This window comes from Vombatus ursinus, unplaced genomic scaffold (assembly GCF_900497805.2).
Source record: "Vombatus ursinus unplaced genomic scaffold, bare-nosed wombat genome assembly UNPS02014859.1, whole genome shotgun sequence".
Classification (NCBI taxonomy): domain Eukaryota; kingdom Metazoa; phylum Chordata; class Mammalia; order Diprotodontia; family Vombatidae; genus Vombatus; species Vombatus ursinus.
Genome location: NW_020954637.1, coordinates 4288937 through 4306050, shown reverse-complemented (window position 1 = coordinate 4306050; position 17114 = coordinate 4288937). Strand labels below are relative to the sequence as shown.

At 39.8% G+C, this 17114-nt stretch overlaps 1 pseudogene; it reads right to left on the bottom strand.

Annotated features, from left to right (window-relative positions):
- The window catches only part of LOC114027383, a 40542-nt pseudogene extending 24325 nt beyond the window's left edge, over positions 1 to 16217 (bottom strand).
- Between the last annotated feature and the right edge of the window lie 897 nt (positions 16218 to 17114).

Below are 17114 nucleotides of genomic sequence, written 5' to 3'. Positions count from 1 at the left end.
GGTAAGGACCTTGGAACTCAGAATGTCAGAGCTGGGAAGTGCCTTGGAAAACAGGATGTCAGAGCTAGGAGGGCCCTTAGAACACAGAATGTCAGAGCTGGGAGGGCCCTTAGAACACAGAAAGTCAAAACTGGGAGGGACAGTCAGAGTTGGATGGGGCCTTAGAATAATAGGTCTCAGAGCCAAAAGAAAAAAAAGATTTTACAGCATAGAGTGTTGTCCTGGGAAGGAAATGAGAGAGTAGTGTATTTGTGCTGGCAAGACCTTTAAAGTATAGAATGCTACAAGTAGAAGAGACTCTGTCAATGGGTGTGTCAACCTCATTATCAATGCGTACATCCCTGGGAAATATACTGCCAAGGGAAGTGAACTTATGCACGGCAGTAAAAATTCAAAATATTGCATATACAACGCAAACGGTGTTGACTAGTTTTGCTTAACTACTTTTTTTTTCTTCCTCTCTTTTGTTATTTTGTGTTAAGAGGAATAGTTGCCTAGGATAAGGAGTTGCCTGCGATAAGCGAAGCAAATATTTGTTTTATTTATTTATTTATTTGTTTTTGTTCTTTTTCTTTTTTTTTTAGGCAATTGGGGTTAAGTGACTTGCCCAGGGTCACACAGCTAGTAAGTGTCAAGTGTTTGGTCTGAGGCCGGGTTTGAACTCAGGTCCTCCTGACTTCACGGCTGGTACTCTATCTACTGCGCCACCTAGCTGCCCCCAAGAAGCAAATATTTGAAAGTCAAAGCAACATACAAAACAAAAGTTATCAACAACAACAACAAAAGATTTTTTAAAGAAAAAAGATTACTTATTCCACCCTCATTTTCCCCTTCCCATCACTCCCCACCCCAGCTTTACATAGGCAGACACTGAGGCTCCAAATAGGGAAACAGGAGGCTCCCAGGGCACCAAACTGCTTGGTAGCCCTCATTGTACCAGGCCCATACTCTTGGTGACTCTCCTTGTCAATCCAAATATAGGGCTTACATTGCCTTTTGAATGAGGCCTTTGAAAAAGAGGAAAATCAGGGGTCTAGAGCCAAAGGAAAAGGGAGAAGGGGGCAATTTGTCTACCAGTCAGAGGCTGGGATGGAAGGAGGGATAATTAGATTTACAGCTTTGAAAAATAAAATAAAATCAGGGTGAGCAAATCAGCAAAAATACATTTTAATTGCAATGCTCTTTTCTTGAGTCCTCCAGGAAAAACCTCAAAAGTCAAGGGAAGTACTTGCCACTAGTACAGACATTTGGTAGTCCTATTCATGCTGGCAAAATTCATAGCAGATAAAATCCAAGAAATGGGCAGTAATGAAACCCAAAATTATAACTAGTGTGGGGCCACTGGGGTTTTGTCCCAGGGGGCAGACATCTTCAGGAGATTCTTCCTCCCCAAAGGCCAAACTTTCTTTTTGGTGATCTGGAGACTTTTTCCCTCAGTCTCCCATTGTAATAAAACTTGTGGGATCATATGGTTGGCAAGATGGCAATTGTTTTCTTCAAACTTCTCCAACCCCCAAATCTCTGAAAAAGAAAGTATGTACCAGCTGAGCAGCAATTAAAGCTGAACACACAAGATAATCAGTATCCACAGTAGTGTTGTTTTTTTTTTTTTAATCGTATTGGCTAATACGACAAAACAGGAAAATGATAAATGCTGGAGAAGACGTGGGAAAATTGGAACACTAATACACTGTTGGTGGAGTTGTGAACCAATCCAACCATTCTGTAAAGTAATTTGGAACTGTGCCCAAAGAGCTACAAAAATGTTCATACCCTTTGACCCAGCAATAGTGCTTCTAGGGGTGTATCCCAAAGAGATCATATAAATGGGAAAAGGACCCACAGGTAAAAAAAAAGTTATAGCAGTTCTTCTAGTGGTGGCAAAGAATTGGAAATTGAGGGGATGCCTATCAGTTGGAAAATGGCTGAACAAGTTTTGGTATATGATTGTGATGAAATACTATTGTGCTATATGAAATGATGAGCAAGCAGACTTCAGAAAAACCTGGAAAGCCTTAAATAAACTGATGCTGATTGAAGCAAGCAGAACCAGGAGAACACTGTACACAGTAACAGCCACATTATGCGTTGACTAACTTTGATAAACTTAGCTCTTCTCAGCAATGGAAGGATCTAAGACAACTCCAAGGGTCCCAGAATGAACAATGCTGTCCACATCCAGAAAAAGAACTATGGAGTCTGAATGTAGATGGAAGTACATTATTTGGTATCTCTCTTTTTTTTGTTTGTTTCTTCTTTCTCGTGGTTTCTCCCATTGGTTCCAATTCTTCTTTATAACTTGATTAATGTGAAAATAGGTTCAATATGAATATATATGTAGGGCCTATATCAGATTGCATGCTGTCTTGGGGTGGGGGAGGGGAGAGGTGGGGAGAAAATTTAGAACTCTAAATCTTATGGAAGCGAATGTTGAAAACGAAAAATAAATAAATTTTTAAAAATAAAAATTTAAAAATTTAAAAAAAAGAAAAGCTAAAACAAAAAATAATTGAATAACAGAGTTTAGATAGTCAGAACTCTAACTCATCAGATTCTCTGCCCCCAACCCACTCTCTGTGTTAGATACAGTGAGCCCAACCCATCCTACAGACTTGTGCTTCAGCATTGGACTCTGAGCATCCTTACTCAGTTTTCTCACAGTAGTGCCTCAGCCTAAACCACCTTTTGCTATATAAGAAGTAGCTGACACTGATTCTGTCTAGCCGCCTCAAAGTAAGGAGAACTAACTAGAGGAGGTTGTAAGTAAAAGGCAAGATCAGGGCAATGCCAGCTGGGGAAAGAATTTCCATGCTTGAAGGACAGGGGACTTGAAATCCACCGGTCCTCATATGCCCCTGACATGGCACTGGATGGGCTCTCACACCTTCCCAATGGGAGAATAATCATAACACCCAGCCTTGGAGCATGGGTAGCAGTGGAAAGCAAGGAGAGCCAAAGAATGAGGAGTAGAACCAGAGACATGAAATTGGAAACACAAAAAGTCAAGGGAGAAATCCTGAGCAATAACCTATTGAAAGAGACAGAAGAAAGAATGAGTAAAACCTTAAAGAGAAGACAGAATATTGTGAAAAGTATTATACCTCAAAGTAAAATGAACCAAAACTTCCCTGTTAAAAATAGAATTCTGCCAACTCCTCAGAGAAATAGAAATTTTAAATGGATACTCAGATACTGAATAAGCTAAAGCAACTCGACTTTGGGGGAAGGGGAAGCAAAAAGCATTCCACTGGGCCAGGTCTCCAACCTGCTTGCCTGCCTTGGAGGAAGGGGAGTGACACTATTCCTTTAATTCCAAGTACTTTTTTTTCCTGTTTAAAGCCCAAAGAGGACCCCACCCTGAGGCCAAACACCTATGGAAAGCGGAAATAAATTTAAACTCTTTCCTCAATGATTAACAAACTTTCCCCATCCCAGTAACATTGGTCCTACTGCTGCATCTTGAGTTAGACAATCTATCTCCCACCCACTCCTTCCCCCATATGACTGGAATGCTCTCCCTCTTCATTTTTACCTCCCAATTTCCCTAGCTTTCTTCAAGTCCTAGATAAAAATCTTAGCTTCTACAGGACACGTTTCCCAATCCTTCTTATTTCTAGTGCCTCCTCTCTGTTGATCATTTCCTATTTATCATGTATATTGCTTGTTTGTACATAGCTATTTGCATATTGTCTTCTCATTAGACTGTAGCACCCTGAGAACAGGAACTGTCTTTTACCCTTCTTTTGTATCCCCAGTGCTTAAGCATGCCTGGTGACTAGTATGTACTTAAATGTTTTCTGATTGATCAATTTACAGAGACAAATTAGAATTATAAGTCACTCAGAAAAATATGACAAATCAAAAGATCTGAATTTCATACTGTATTAAATAATAGAAGAATATTGACTAGAACTTTTGAATACAAACACACAGCACTAATTGACTGCATCCAGAGATTGCTGCCAGAGAAAAACCCTACACTTGAAATTATAAGGAATGTAGTGATCAATTTCACAATTTCAGTAGCAAACACCAAATTTTGCAAACAATCTGGAGAAAAACACTTGCTATGTGAAACAATATCAATATGAATAATCCATGATTATTCTTCAGTCAAGAGAAATCAATACTGTAATAATGTCATTCTCAACAAAGGTAGAAGCTGTAGGAGAATAGTATAAAGGCAATGAAGGAGAGAGATACAGGGATGGGGGGGTAGTAGAAGGAGAGAGTCTTGCCCTGAAAGGGGAAAAGGAGGAACATCAATATAGGATATTCAGGGGATAGTGGTAGTGGTGGTGGTGGTGGTGGTTGTGTTGGAAATGAGCATGTATCTTTTGTAAGAGATAAGACTTTAAAATGTCTCTTGCCCTTGGGGCAATCTACACATTGAGAAACCACTTTCTCTGAGGGGCTATTCCTCTGAAGACTGTATCTTCCTACCCCAGGAAAGAGAAAATATGTATTCTCAAAGGCAGAGGGCATGTAGGGTACCAGGCTAGAGATAGACCCACAGATAGGATAACCTGGCCTTAAGAATGCTGAGTGAAAGAATATAAATTCTTTGAGATTAGGGATCATCTCCTTCTCTGTATATCCTAAATTATGAGGGCTGGCCCTACCCCTTTCCCTTACCATGATCACTCCATAACAAGCATTTATTAAGCACCTATTGTATGCCAGCTCCTCTGCTAGGTGCTAGAGATACAAACACAATGGATGAGATGCTAGCACTTTCACTCTGTTACTCATCTCCAGTTTATCCTCTATCTTTTTTGTACATAGCAGCTTGCATGCTGTCTCTTTGAGAACAAAGCTGTTTTATTTTTTATTATTTTACAATATCCCACACATTGAGCACAGTGCCTCCATATAGTAGGCTCCTAATAAATACTTGTTGACTAAATAGGTGATCCCTAATCTTATGGAATTTGGATTTTTTTTACTTACCCCATGATATTGTTTCCATTAGACCTTACTATTTTTTTTTGAATTAACATTTCTAAGAGTGAGACACAGACCTCCCCCACCTCTGCAAAAAAAAAAGAGTGAGGTATGCTCTACACAAGCAAAAACATAGAAATAAGATAGAGAAGGAAGGGATGCAAATTTGGTGTTTCAGTAACGCTAGCCTCATGGTTAGGGTGCAGAAAGAATAAAAAAGGAGCAAATAATGGTATGGCTCACAGGATGGAGAATGGAATTCAGAAATGACTAGAAAAGATATAAGAGGAAGGGCAAAAGAGAACTTTTTGGAAAAGTATGTAGCCAAAGAATGATACTTTAAGAAATTGGAACTGGGAGGTAAGATTTCAAGTTATATACTTAATTGGACAGAGAAAGAGAAAGATCATAAAAAGAGGAGAATTAAATAAAAAGATAGAGAAATTAGCAATTAAGTAACATTGAAGAATTTAGAATAAGGTAGATAAACAGGATAGACAGGGAAGGGGAAAGTGTATGGGATTAGAATAATATCAAAGTACTGTGAGCAAAACTTAGAAGATTAGATTGTGAACTTTTTGAGGGCAGGGACTATTTTTGCCTTTCTTTGATTTTACAGTGTTTAGCACATAGTAGGCACCTAATAAATGTTTGTTGACTTGGAAGGGATAAAAATCGATACCAAAAAAAAGATAAAGAGATGAAAATACAATCACAACCTTAAATGTGAATGGTTTAAATAATTCAATAAAATGAAAAAAGATAGCAAAATGGGTAATGAAACAAAACCCTGACATTTGCTGTATATTAAAAATACACTTAAAATATACATATACATATGTAATGTTTGGCTATGGAATATTCAGAAATTGAGTGCAAACCTAGGCCAATTACTGAACCTGCAAACACAAAGGCAAGAGATTTGATTTTGAAAAAATAAATCAAAATGTCAAGACTCAATTGAGTCAACAGATTGATAACTTCCAAATAAGAAATTGGCTTGGGCTTGATACACATTGGTCAAAAAGCATAAAAGATTGGCTAAAGAATGTTCTTGTTGAGTATGTGTCATGACCCCATTTGGAGTTTTCTTGGCAAACATACTGGAATAGTTTGCCATTTCCTTCTTGGGCTCATTTTACAGATGAGGAACTGAGGCACAAAGGTTGCTCTATCCATTGTACCATCTAGCTGCCCCCTTCACCTCTAATATCTTGAAGAAATATGAAGTGCCAAAAGAAGATTTGCAAATATTCCAAACCACCAGTTCCATAGAGGCTTGTGGTTACTAATGCAAGGTTGTCAGAGATCTCACGAATAGCTAAAGTCATTGAATGACTAACGTAGATGCCAAAGGCATAAATCCAGAATATAACCCATTTCCAGGCCAAGTCTTTTTATTAAATAAAATGCAAACACCTGTGCAAGGACCGTCAAAATTACAATCCATATCAAGTCATAATCTGGTTTCATCAAAGATTTTAATTCTGGATACTTGGCCATGATCTCCTGGTGGTGGTATGCATGTGGCTGGTCCATGTGGACCCACTCAAAGTCTTGCCACATGCAGTCCCTCATCTCGGGTTGGGCACCTAGTGCAACCCGGAGACTTGGGGTAACTCACTGGTGCTGAAGCCAGCCCACAGGAGGAGCATGCACAGCCCTTCTCATTGGATTTCTGGTCATTTTTCTGTCTAGTGTAAGTTTAAGGTTTTTGCTGAGTAGGTGTGGAGCTTCTGGGTGGTCTGCCTCTCGTTCAGGCAGCCATCTATCTGCCCTCCACTCATAGTCATTGGGAGTAAAATATAAATGTTATAAAGATGGACCTTTGTCTTAGGGAGAATCTTTGGCTCATTAAAGGTCTTGCACAATTTTCCAAAGACAACACAGACCTCAGTCCTCTCTTTTCCTTCTCTTGTTAAATTGTAGATTTAGCTCGTTGTCCATTTTCAGGACCTGTTTAAAGTATGTGTACTGATCAGCAAACTAATGCTATGAGTATATATCTGTGTATCATAATCTGGACAAAGGCCAATTTTTTTTTCATCCACTTGGTTTTTCCTTTGTGGATAGTTAAGGCAAATTCTTTGGAGTGATTAGATAATCTCACTTAGGAGGACTGTATGGTGGTCTGGAATTTGATGCTCCAAGAAGAAGGTAGGAGTAGAGCTATCACATTCCCCTACTGAAAACTTCATGGTGGGGGTCACAGAGTCAAACAGGAGAGAAGTAATAACCAGGAGAGAAGATGGCAGAGTAAAAAGGTAGTCGATCTCACCCTCCCCTATCAACTTTTGGAAGCCCAGAAAATACCGTCCTAGGAAAAACCCTGGAACAGCTGAACCAGAAGAAAGACAGGGAGCAGCAGTGCAGTAGACCAGGTAGCTTGAGGGATTAACTGAAAAGGCCCCTTTTGCCCTGGGGGAAGGGAAGCAGTACAGAAAGGGAGGTGCCCCAACCAGCTAGTGGAGAGCCCCACTTTAGCACACCAGGAGGCGATCCTGATGCCTGGACATTCTACAGCAAATGGGTCTCCCAGTGCCTCAGCAAATATATAAGGGAAGCAGCATTACAAAGGGCCCCAGGTGGATAAACACCCTGGAACATTCATCTGAAAGGAGCTGAAGAAAGTAACCTAGAGTTGTCCGAAAGTTCCAGTCTTGCTGATTCCAGCCCAACACCAGGTAAGCTGCCATAACCCTACAGCCTCCAATTGCCAACATCGGAGGCCCCAGCACACAAAGCCAGTGACCAAGACCTAGGCTCCCAACACAAGAAGCTTGGGTCAGAGCCCTCTGCTCCCCAGCAGGAGAGCTCAATCTCTTTAAAGGCCAGGGAATAAAGAAACACCATGAATAAAAAGAAATGTACCATAGATTCATATTATGAGAAGAGAGAAGATCAAGACAGAAATTCTGAAGAGGATGACATTGTCAACAAACCCACATCTGCAACCTCAAAAGGGAATATGAACTGGTCCAAAGCCTGAAAAGCCTTCTTAGAAGAGCTCAAGAAGGATTTTAAAAGTCAAATGAGAGAGGTAAAAGAGTCCTTAAAAAATACAATTGGCCAATTGGAAAAAAAGTACACTGAAGAAAACAAGTCCCTAAAAAACACAATTGACCAAATGGAAAAAAGTACACTGAAGAAAACAAATCCCTTAAAAATACAATTGACTAATTGGGTAAGGAAGTACAAAATCTAATAGAAGAAAACAAATTGTTAAACATTAGAATCAGACAAATGGAAACTAATGACTCTATGAGAGCAAGAATCAGTCAAACAGAAACAAAAAAAAATGAAAAAATAGATGAAAATGTAAAATACCTCACTGGTAAAACAACTGACCTGGAAAAATTGATCCAGGAGAGACAATTTAAAAATTATTGGTCTACCTGAAAATCACAATGAAAAAAAGAGCCTGGCCAGTATCCTTCAGGAAATCATAAAGGAAAACTGCCCTGAATTCTTAGAACCAGAAGGTAAAATAGCCACAGAAAGAATCCACCACTCACCTCCTGAAAGAGATCCCAAATTGAAAATGCCAAGGAATGTAATAGCCAAATTCCAAAATTACCAGGTCAAAGAGACCTGGCTGCAAGCAGCCAGAAAGAAACAATTTAAATATCATGGAACCACAGTCAGGATTACACAGGACTTTGCAGCTTCTACAGTAAAAGACCGTAGGGCATGGAACATGATATTCTGTAAGGTAGAAGAACTTGGATTGCAGCCAAGGATCATCTTCCCAACGAAAATGAGCATGATCTTTCAGGGGAGGAGATGGATATTCAACAAAATAGGGGACTTCCATACCTTCCTGATAAAAGACCAGAGCTCAACAAAAAATTTGATCTTCAAGTACAAGATTCAAGAGAGACATAAAAAGGTAAATGGGACAGAAAGATACAATGTGTTGTTAATAAGGGCAAACTGTTTACATCCCTACAACGGAAGATGACACTTGCAACTCTTGAGAACTGTATTGTTATTACACCATGTTAAAGGAATATACATAAAGGGGGTGGATATAAGTTGACTTTGATGTAATGATAAAAAAATCTAATTAAAAAAAAAGGAGAGAAATAGTAAAGCAGGAGGTACCCCCAAGAAGCAGCCCTGATAAGTAGCAGTGAGGAAGACTAGGAGAGCAGAAGCCTTGGTTCAGGGCAGAAGGGGAGGGAATAATTTTTGGAAGAGTGGCAATACCACACAAGGGTGGCAGTTATAGGACAACAGATGTCAATGAGGACCAGTATAATACACAGTGCCATTCAGGGCTTAAACTTAGAGAGTTTTTAGACAAGTTTTTGACATGGCATTCACAGGAGATTGCCTTGTCACTAACAAGAAAAGGCAGTGGGGATGATTTGGATTATGGAAATGGATATATTCTCTGACTTGCCTACTAAAGAATGGGGAATGAGGGATAGGGATCCAGGAAACTTTTATGCTGCAGTGCTGCAGCATAAAAGTGACTGGGAAGGGGCAGGCATCAGATCTCTGGCTCCTGGGTCCTGAGCAGATTAAGCCTTAGCGTAGATGCGTTCTAAGGGCTAGATCCAAATGAGTCACACTAGGTATTAGCAGCTTGATATAAGCGTGGAAACGGGAACGGAAATGGAGCAATGCAGTCGATAGTAATGTGCTCTGGGACCGTGAGACATGTTGGGTTAGTTAGGTTTTGCTGAGCTTATCCAGGGAGGCAGATCTAAGACTAGTGACTCCTCACTTTTCTCCCTGATGGTCCTTTCCCAGGAGAGGTATGATTTCCCCACCCATCCACCCCTTCTGTTTTAGATCAGATTTCTCTAAGATAAATGTGAGTAACCATTGTACTACTTATTTTTGTGTTTCCTTACTCAAATGCAGAAGAAAAAAGGACGTGAGGAAGAATACCTGGAAGAGAGAGATTTCACAACTATTATATATGTGTGTGTATGTGTATACACAAATATAATTAATCACATATAACATATGTATGTATTTTAGTTAATACTATATAATAGTGATAAAATAGTTTATAATTTTTATATTATTTATAGCTATTATATAGTCATACCTATTATATATAATGTATATAATATTTATAATTATATAATATATAAATATCAATATAATATGTAATGATATATTATATTACCTACATTATATATTGGGGCAGCTAGGTGGCACAGTAGATAGAATGCTGGGCATAAAGTCAGGAGGACCTGAGTTCAAATCCAACCTCAGACATTTACTAGCTATGTGACCTTAGGTAAGTCACTTAACCTTTGTTTGCCTCAGTTTTTTCAACCGTAAAATGGGAATCCTGGAGAAGGAAATGGCAAGCCATTCCAGTATCTTTGCCAAGAAAACCCCATAAATGGGATCAGAATCAAACACAACAAAATGGGTTAACAATATCATATATGAACATATAATTATGTGATATCTATCATCTATTTTGTATGTGTGCATGTATGTGTGTTTGTGTGTATGTGTATGTGTGTGTGTGTGTATATGTATGTCAGAGCAATTTTCCTGGCTGGGGGCTTGAGCTGAATAAATTCATTGATTCATTTTATGTAGCTTCCCAGAACAGGGAGAGAAAAAAAAATATGGACCTGGATTATTGTTTGCAATGAATCAGCAATTTTAGTTGGAGCAGGAAGACTGTGTCTAGTCTAAGAAGTCAGGCCTCAGGCATTTACTTTTCCTGTTGTCTACCCATAGAGTTTGAGAGGAAAACCATTTTTGTATTTATATCCCCAGAAATGAGCGCAGTACCTGGTACACAGTAGATGTTTCATAAATAGTTGTTGATTGATTGATTGATGCAATGATCCATTGAAGGGCAGAGCAGAAGGATTAACTAGAATGAAAGTCCCACCTCAGAGGAATTGAGTGGGGAGGGAAAAGAGTGATGCTGCCCATGTGAGGGTGAGGGATTGTGGGAATTGAATTTCTGTCATTTGCTTTTCTGGAGGAATATGCCCAACAGTGGAATTGTTTGGTCAAAGAGCACGAGTATTGTTCTCAAATTTTCAAAATGACTTCAAGAATAATCATACCAGTTCATAGCTTCACTAACAGAAAATTATTCCTGTACCTGACTCTTTCCATTTCCACTAAAGTTAGTTCTTTCTATTTGTTATCATCTTCGCTAATTGATGGTGTAACCTTGGTTTCAGCAAACTGTTGGCCAGCTTTTCAGATACTTGAAGATAGCTACTGTGTCCCTCCTAAGCATTCTCTTTTCCAGGCAAACCATCCCCAATTTCTTCAACTAGAGACCCTCCACCTTGGTGGCATTAACTCAAGGCCCTCCACCATTGTCATGGTCATGTATCTGTTGCCCTTTGGGGGACCTGAAATCACAATTCTTTCAAGATGGTGGTGGTTTATTGCTGCCATGTTATTTTGAGACCATTCTCAGGGAATCCTGTGGGGATGTTCTGTCTCTACAACCTGACTGGCACTTTAGGGCTGAGGCTGCTGGTGTCTCCCAAGTCACTTAATAATCACAACTCCCAGTTCTGGAATGGTTTTCATTAGAGCTTTCCATCTGATGACCTTGTGAAGTATGTAGTTAGTGTAAGCATTATTATTTGCATTTCTCAAACAACGAAACTGAGGCTCAGAGAGAATGTGACTTGCCCAGTGTCACAATGCCAATTACACATATATAATATTATATGTAGTAAACGTGTATATGTACATACATACAAATGTATATTATATATACAAACACAAATAATATATGTCTTTATAACCCACACATATTTCATATATATGGAAAGAAATAAACATTAAGTGCCACACTGAGAACTAATTGATTCATTCATGGTTGATCTAGATTCATTCATTAATTCAACAAACATTAAGAGAGAGTCATATATTTGTCTTTGTTTTTTCCCTAGTTTTTTTTTTCATTTCTGGTGCCTCATACATAGCAGGCATTTAATAAATGTTTATTGAATCGAATAAATTGGACCTCGCTCTCCATTTATTGTGAGTTATACAAACCCTGATGCCTGTTGGGGATGGGGTAGGATGGAAAACCACTTGGAGTTGGTAGAGAATCAACTTTGTTCCTCCCCCAAATTACCCTTGGGTATCACTTCAACCTCCCTTGGTCCACACCAGGCAGGTTTCCCAACTCACTTCTATTCTCTACATATCTGTACCTGTCAGCTGTGGTCTAAACCTAAATCCAAGATATGGCTCAGATCCACACCTGCCAAGACTGGATCAGTCATTCTCAAGGTTATGTAAAGGTACCTGGAGGGTAGCAAGTGCCTAGAGGAAAATGACATTAGTCACCCTCCAATAAAGGAAACAATCCCAGTCTCAATTCCAATGTCATCCAGATGTCCACACTTTCTATGAAGGGAGATTTTCAGAGCCAGAACAAACAAAACATTTGTAAAAAAAAACGTTCACTCTTTAGCCTTGTTAAACTGAACAGACTCCACCCTCTATAGAAGCAAAAGTTATTGCAATAGTGGAAGGAGATCAGAACTTAGGGTCAGCAGGCATGAGTTCAAACCATATCTCTGTACCTTACCAGCTGTGTAAATGTAGGCATATCATTTCTCCTTTATGAGCCTAAGTTTTTTACCCAAATGGAGAATCATAGCATTGAGAGATACAGGGGACCTAAGAGATCAGTGAGCTTAACACCACCATTTTACAAATAAGGAAATGGAGGCCTAGAGTACCTAAATGATGTGACCAGTGTTGGCCAGTCGGTATGTAGCTATCTCTAAATAATACTTGCACTCTTAGAGCACTGGCCCTGGAGTCAGGAGGACCTGAGTTCAAATCCAGCCTCAGACACCTGACAATAACTAGCTGTGTGGCCCCAGGCAAGTCACTTAACTCCATTGCCTAGCAAAAAAATAATAATAATAGTTGTGTGACCCTGGGCAAGTCATTTAACCCCAATTGCTTAAAAACTAAAATAATAATAATAATAATAATAATAATAATAATAATACTTGCACTCCTTATTTCACAGAGTTGGTGATAGGGGTGGGGAACAAATGTGCTTACCATAGGTGGATGGGTGGAAGGGACCTTAGAGTCCCACCCTGTCATTTTATAAATGAGTAAATTGAGAATGAAAAAGGTGAAGTAATATTTGCCCACAGTCACATAATTAGTGTCTGAAATAGGTCTTCCTGATGCCAAGCTCAGTGCTTTATCCATTTTGTGACCTAGCTATGTCAGACCTTAAAGTTCTTGATTATCTTTTTAAGCTATTGTTGCCCAACTTGCCCCCTGTTTCCGAAACATTTCAGTCAAATCTTACAGGTCCAGCTTCTGTCTGAAACCTTCCAGTTTTCCTTTGGCAGCTCAGCCCCGGGCTTTCCTGAAAGAGGATCCCAAGGTCAGGACCTCAGTCTTGTTCTGAAAGAGGAAGACTGGTGTTATGAACTACAGAGTCCTGGCTTGGAAATCACAGGATCAGGTCTGAATCCCAGCTGCACAGCTGAGTCACTTTGGGCAAGTTACTTCTCCTTCCTTTCCCCGGTTTCCTCGTTTGCAAAGTAAGAAAATTAGGATTAGACTGTCTCGAAGGTACTTAAATCTGTGATCTTCTGGTCCACGGTGACTAATACAGTCATGTCCCTAGAGGATCTTAGGAGGGGAAAAGGGGCCACAGGTCTCCTGCTAACCCAAATGAGGGAGCCTACTTTGCTCAGCTGGGGACCTACCTGGAGCATGCCTAGGAAAAGTTCAGTGACACCCTGGAGGTGATCAGAAGGGCCAGTGTGCACTATCCAGCAGGTTGGCACTGAGAAGGTGTTCCATTCTTGCCTTATAGGGCAAGTTGCTTCTTGAGCCCCTCCAGGGTAGGGGCTCTTAAATGGAACAAGGGGCACGTTGTGGTGTCAACTGGCAATCTCTGGTACCCTTAAATGGACATAGTCTTGATTCATGGATTGTCTCTTGCACAACACACACACACAAACACACACACACACACAGGGCCTGAAGGGACAGAAATATTTAATAATGATATTGTCTCATTGTCTATAGTACCTTTAAGCAAAATATAGTTTCCCTGTTTCTCTCTCTTGACATGTCAATTTTTATTGTTGCAATACTTGCCCAAGGCATAGGAAATTTTGTTCCAGCCCCTCGTTTTCATTCAATATGGATCTTTGTGTTTTAATCATATTTCTTGTACTTATCAGTTTGTTGGGTTTTGGTTTTGGTGTTTTTTCCCCCTCCATTTTATCATTCTCTTCCCTTTTATTGGGGAGTTTGATCCATTCACATTTGTTATAAATATCAAGTCTGTGTTTTTCTTCCTTTAATTCTTTTGTGTTGAGAGGATCATGCCATCCAAGATTTAGAATCTGAATGGACCTTATGGGTCATCTAGTCTGATCCTCTAATATAATAGATGAGAAAACAGGTCTCGGAGAGGTACTTCTCCAAAGCAGTAAACAGCAGAAGCAGGATTTGAATCCAGATAATTTGACTCCACAGCTCACACTCTTTCCACTACACATTTAATATACATTTCCACTATATATTTGATTTTTTTTCTTCTTCTTTTCCCCCCTCCTGGCTCCTGAATTTTATTTTGCTACTTTTATTTGATCCCCATCACTGCACATAGATTCTTTCCTCTCCTTCTCCTTCTCCCTGCCCTAGCCAAAAATTTTTGAATTTATTTTATTGTTATTTCTCTCTCTCTTTTTCCCATTTAAGCCCCAGTCCATATAAGAATTTGGTTCAGAATATATCTTGGCTGCCCATCTACTCATTTAATTTGAATGAAATTCACATATGGCACCCTTTTCAATGAAGTGCTGATTTACTTTATCACCTTAATTTCTCCTTTCTCTTTATGGCTACTATGAAATCTAGTCTCCCATCATAGACTTTGTGCTTACTTTCTTTTTTATCCTTTATGATGTCTGTCACGCAAACAAGACCTCTGGGAGACAAAAATCTTGCTCCCTTCTCTATCCAGCCCATCTATCCCTTTCCTATTTTTTTTAAACTTTTTAAAAGGACCTTCTTCTAAGCAGCTTTGCTCCCAGAAATATTAATTCATGAAGGATGATACTATGGCTCAGTGGAGGTGAACTATATTCTAGTTGAAGAGGCCCAATCCTAACTAATGCCCTTAGAACCTTACATTCACCACCTGTACGTCCTAAGGATTTTTTTTCAGTGTTGTCTCACATCCTAGCTCTGGACTTATATTTCCTCCCCTCCTCACAATTTTTTGAAAAGAAACAAAGGAAAAGAATCACCCTTCTTCCATCAAAGTTCTCCTTTTGGTCATGAGGTGACCATTACCTACTTGGCCACAGGTGAGGAAGTTTTCAGCGTTGGCAATTCTTAAAGAATATCTACAAAGTCATAAAGAGGATGTGGCCTTCATGGGAGGAAGTGAGACCCGCATCAATAAAGTCTTGCATTCTGGGAAGACTGATGTAATTATAATGGACATCTTTATGGCATTTTCCTTTTAGAAGGTAACATATATGCATTACCAGCTGTGATCCTCACAAAATCCCTGTGAGGGCGGTAGGACAAGTATTATTATCCCCATTTTATAGAAGCAGAGTTGAAGGCTCAGTGAGATAAACTAACTTGTTCAAGGTACAGAGCTAGTAATAATAGCCTACATTTCTGCGGTACTTTTTAAGGATTCTAAACTACTTTCTCCATAATAACCCAGTGTGATGGGTAGTACAAGGATTTTTTTCCCCCAACATTGTTTCACATTCTATTGATCATGTGTGTACAATTATTTTGCATTTGTGGATACTTCAATGAACCTGTGTCAGAGCTTGGAAGGAATGTTAGAAAATAGAATGTTAGGGAGGGACCTTGGAACCTAGCCTATCAGAGCTGGGAGGATCTGGAAGGAACATTACAACACAGAACTTAAGAGTTAAGGTGATCCCTTAGAGCTGGAAAGGACCCTAGAACATAGAACTTTATTATTATCATAATTATTATTATTACAATTGTTATTACTGTTGTTACTGATGCCTTTTATTGTCACCTTTGTTTACAAGTGTGTACTCTCTCCCTCAGCAAAGCTCTCCTTGTAACAAAAACTTTAAAGAAAAACAGTTTAGTAAAACAAACCAACTATCTATGATCTCTAAACCAATAGTCTTAATTCTGTAGTATTGACCATTTCCATCTCTTTTGCTCCTTATTGATCACTCTCCCCTTCTTTAACCCTGTCTCACCTGAAAAGGTTGCCCTTCTCCTTGCCAAGGCAAACCCTCCTCTTGTACCCTTGATCCCATTCTATCCCGTCTTCTCCGGCAGATTGCACCTTCTACCATCTCCACTTTCTCATTACTCTTCAATCTCTCCTTGTGTACTGGCAGCTTCTTTACTGCCTACAAATATGCCCATGTCTCTCCAACTCTTAAAAAAAAAAACAACAAACCCTATACCTCATTTAATCAGTCTATCCTCACTATCATCCTATATCTCTTCTTTTTTTATGGCTATGCTCATTGAGAAAGCAGTCTATAATGGGTGCCTCCATTTCTCTTCCTTTCATTCTCTTCTTTTTTGGGGGGGTTGGGGAGTTGCTGCTGTGGACTATTTATTCCCATAATCACAGCCAAGCCCTGCCCTTCTCTACCCTCTCCCCCCACTCCAGTTCCTATAGAGGTGACATATGCATAGTCCTGACCTCAATGTTGCAGAGGGAACAGTGCATGATGAGTGGTAACGTGCAGGGGATTCTCTATTTCCCCACCCCCAGAAAGGTCTACCCTAAGGAATGAACCAGTATCACTCACCTCTTCAATTAGCTCAAATTAATCCCTCTATTCAAAACCCAGATTAATTCCATATGGGAAATTTGGGTACAATTTGAATCCCTACCCCTACAAGCCTGGGCCTGATTACTGGCCAACCAAGGGATTTTTTTTGGCCAGCCAGACAGACTTCAGCCAAGTTGGGCCAGGAGTCATCCCCAGGCAGGCAGCAGGGGCTGCTGGCTGATTGGCTCTCCTCTATCCCTCACCACAGGGCAAGATGAGACTTAGTAGGGCTCCTTGTTCAAGAATCTTGTGAACATGGTTAAAGCTACTAGGGGCTTGTTGGTGGGCACCATGTGGCCAGCTCCCTTGATGGTGAGGAAGGCGATATTGTCGAACTCCTTCACAAAGCCAGCAATTTGCTTCCCA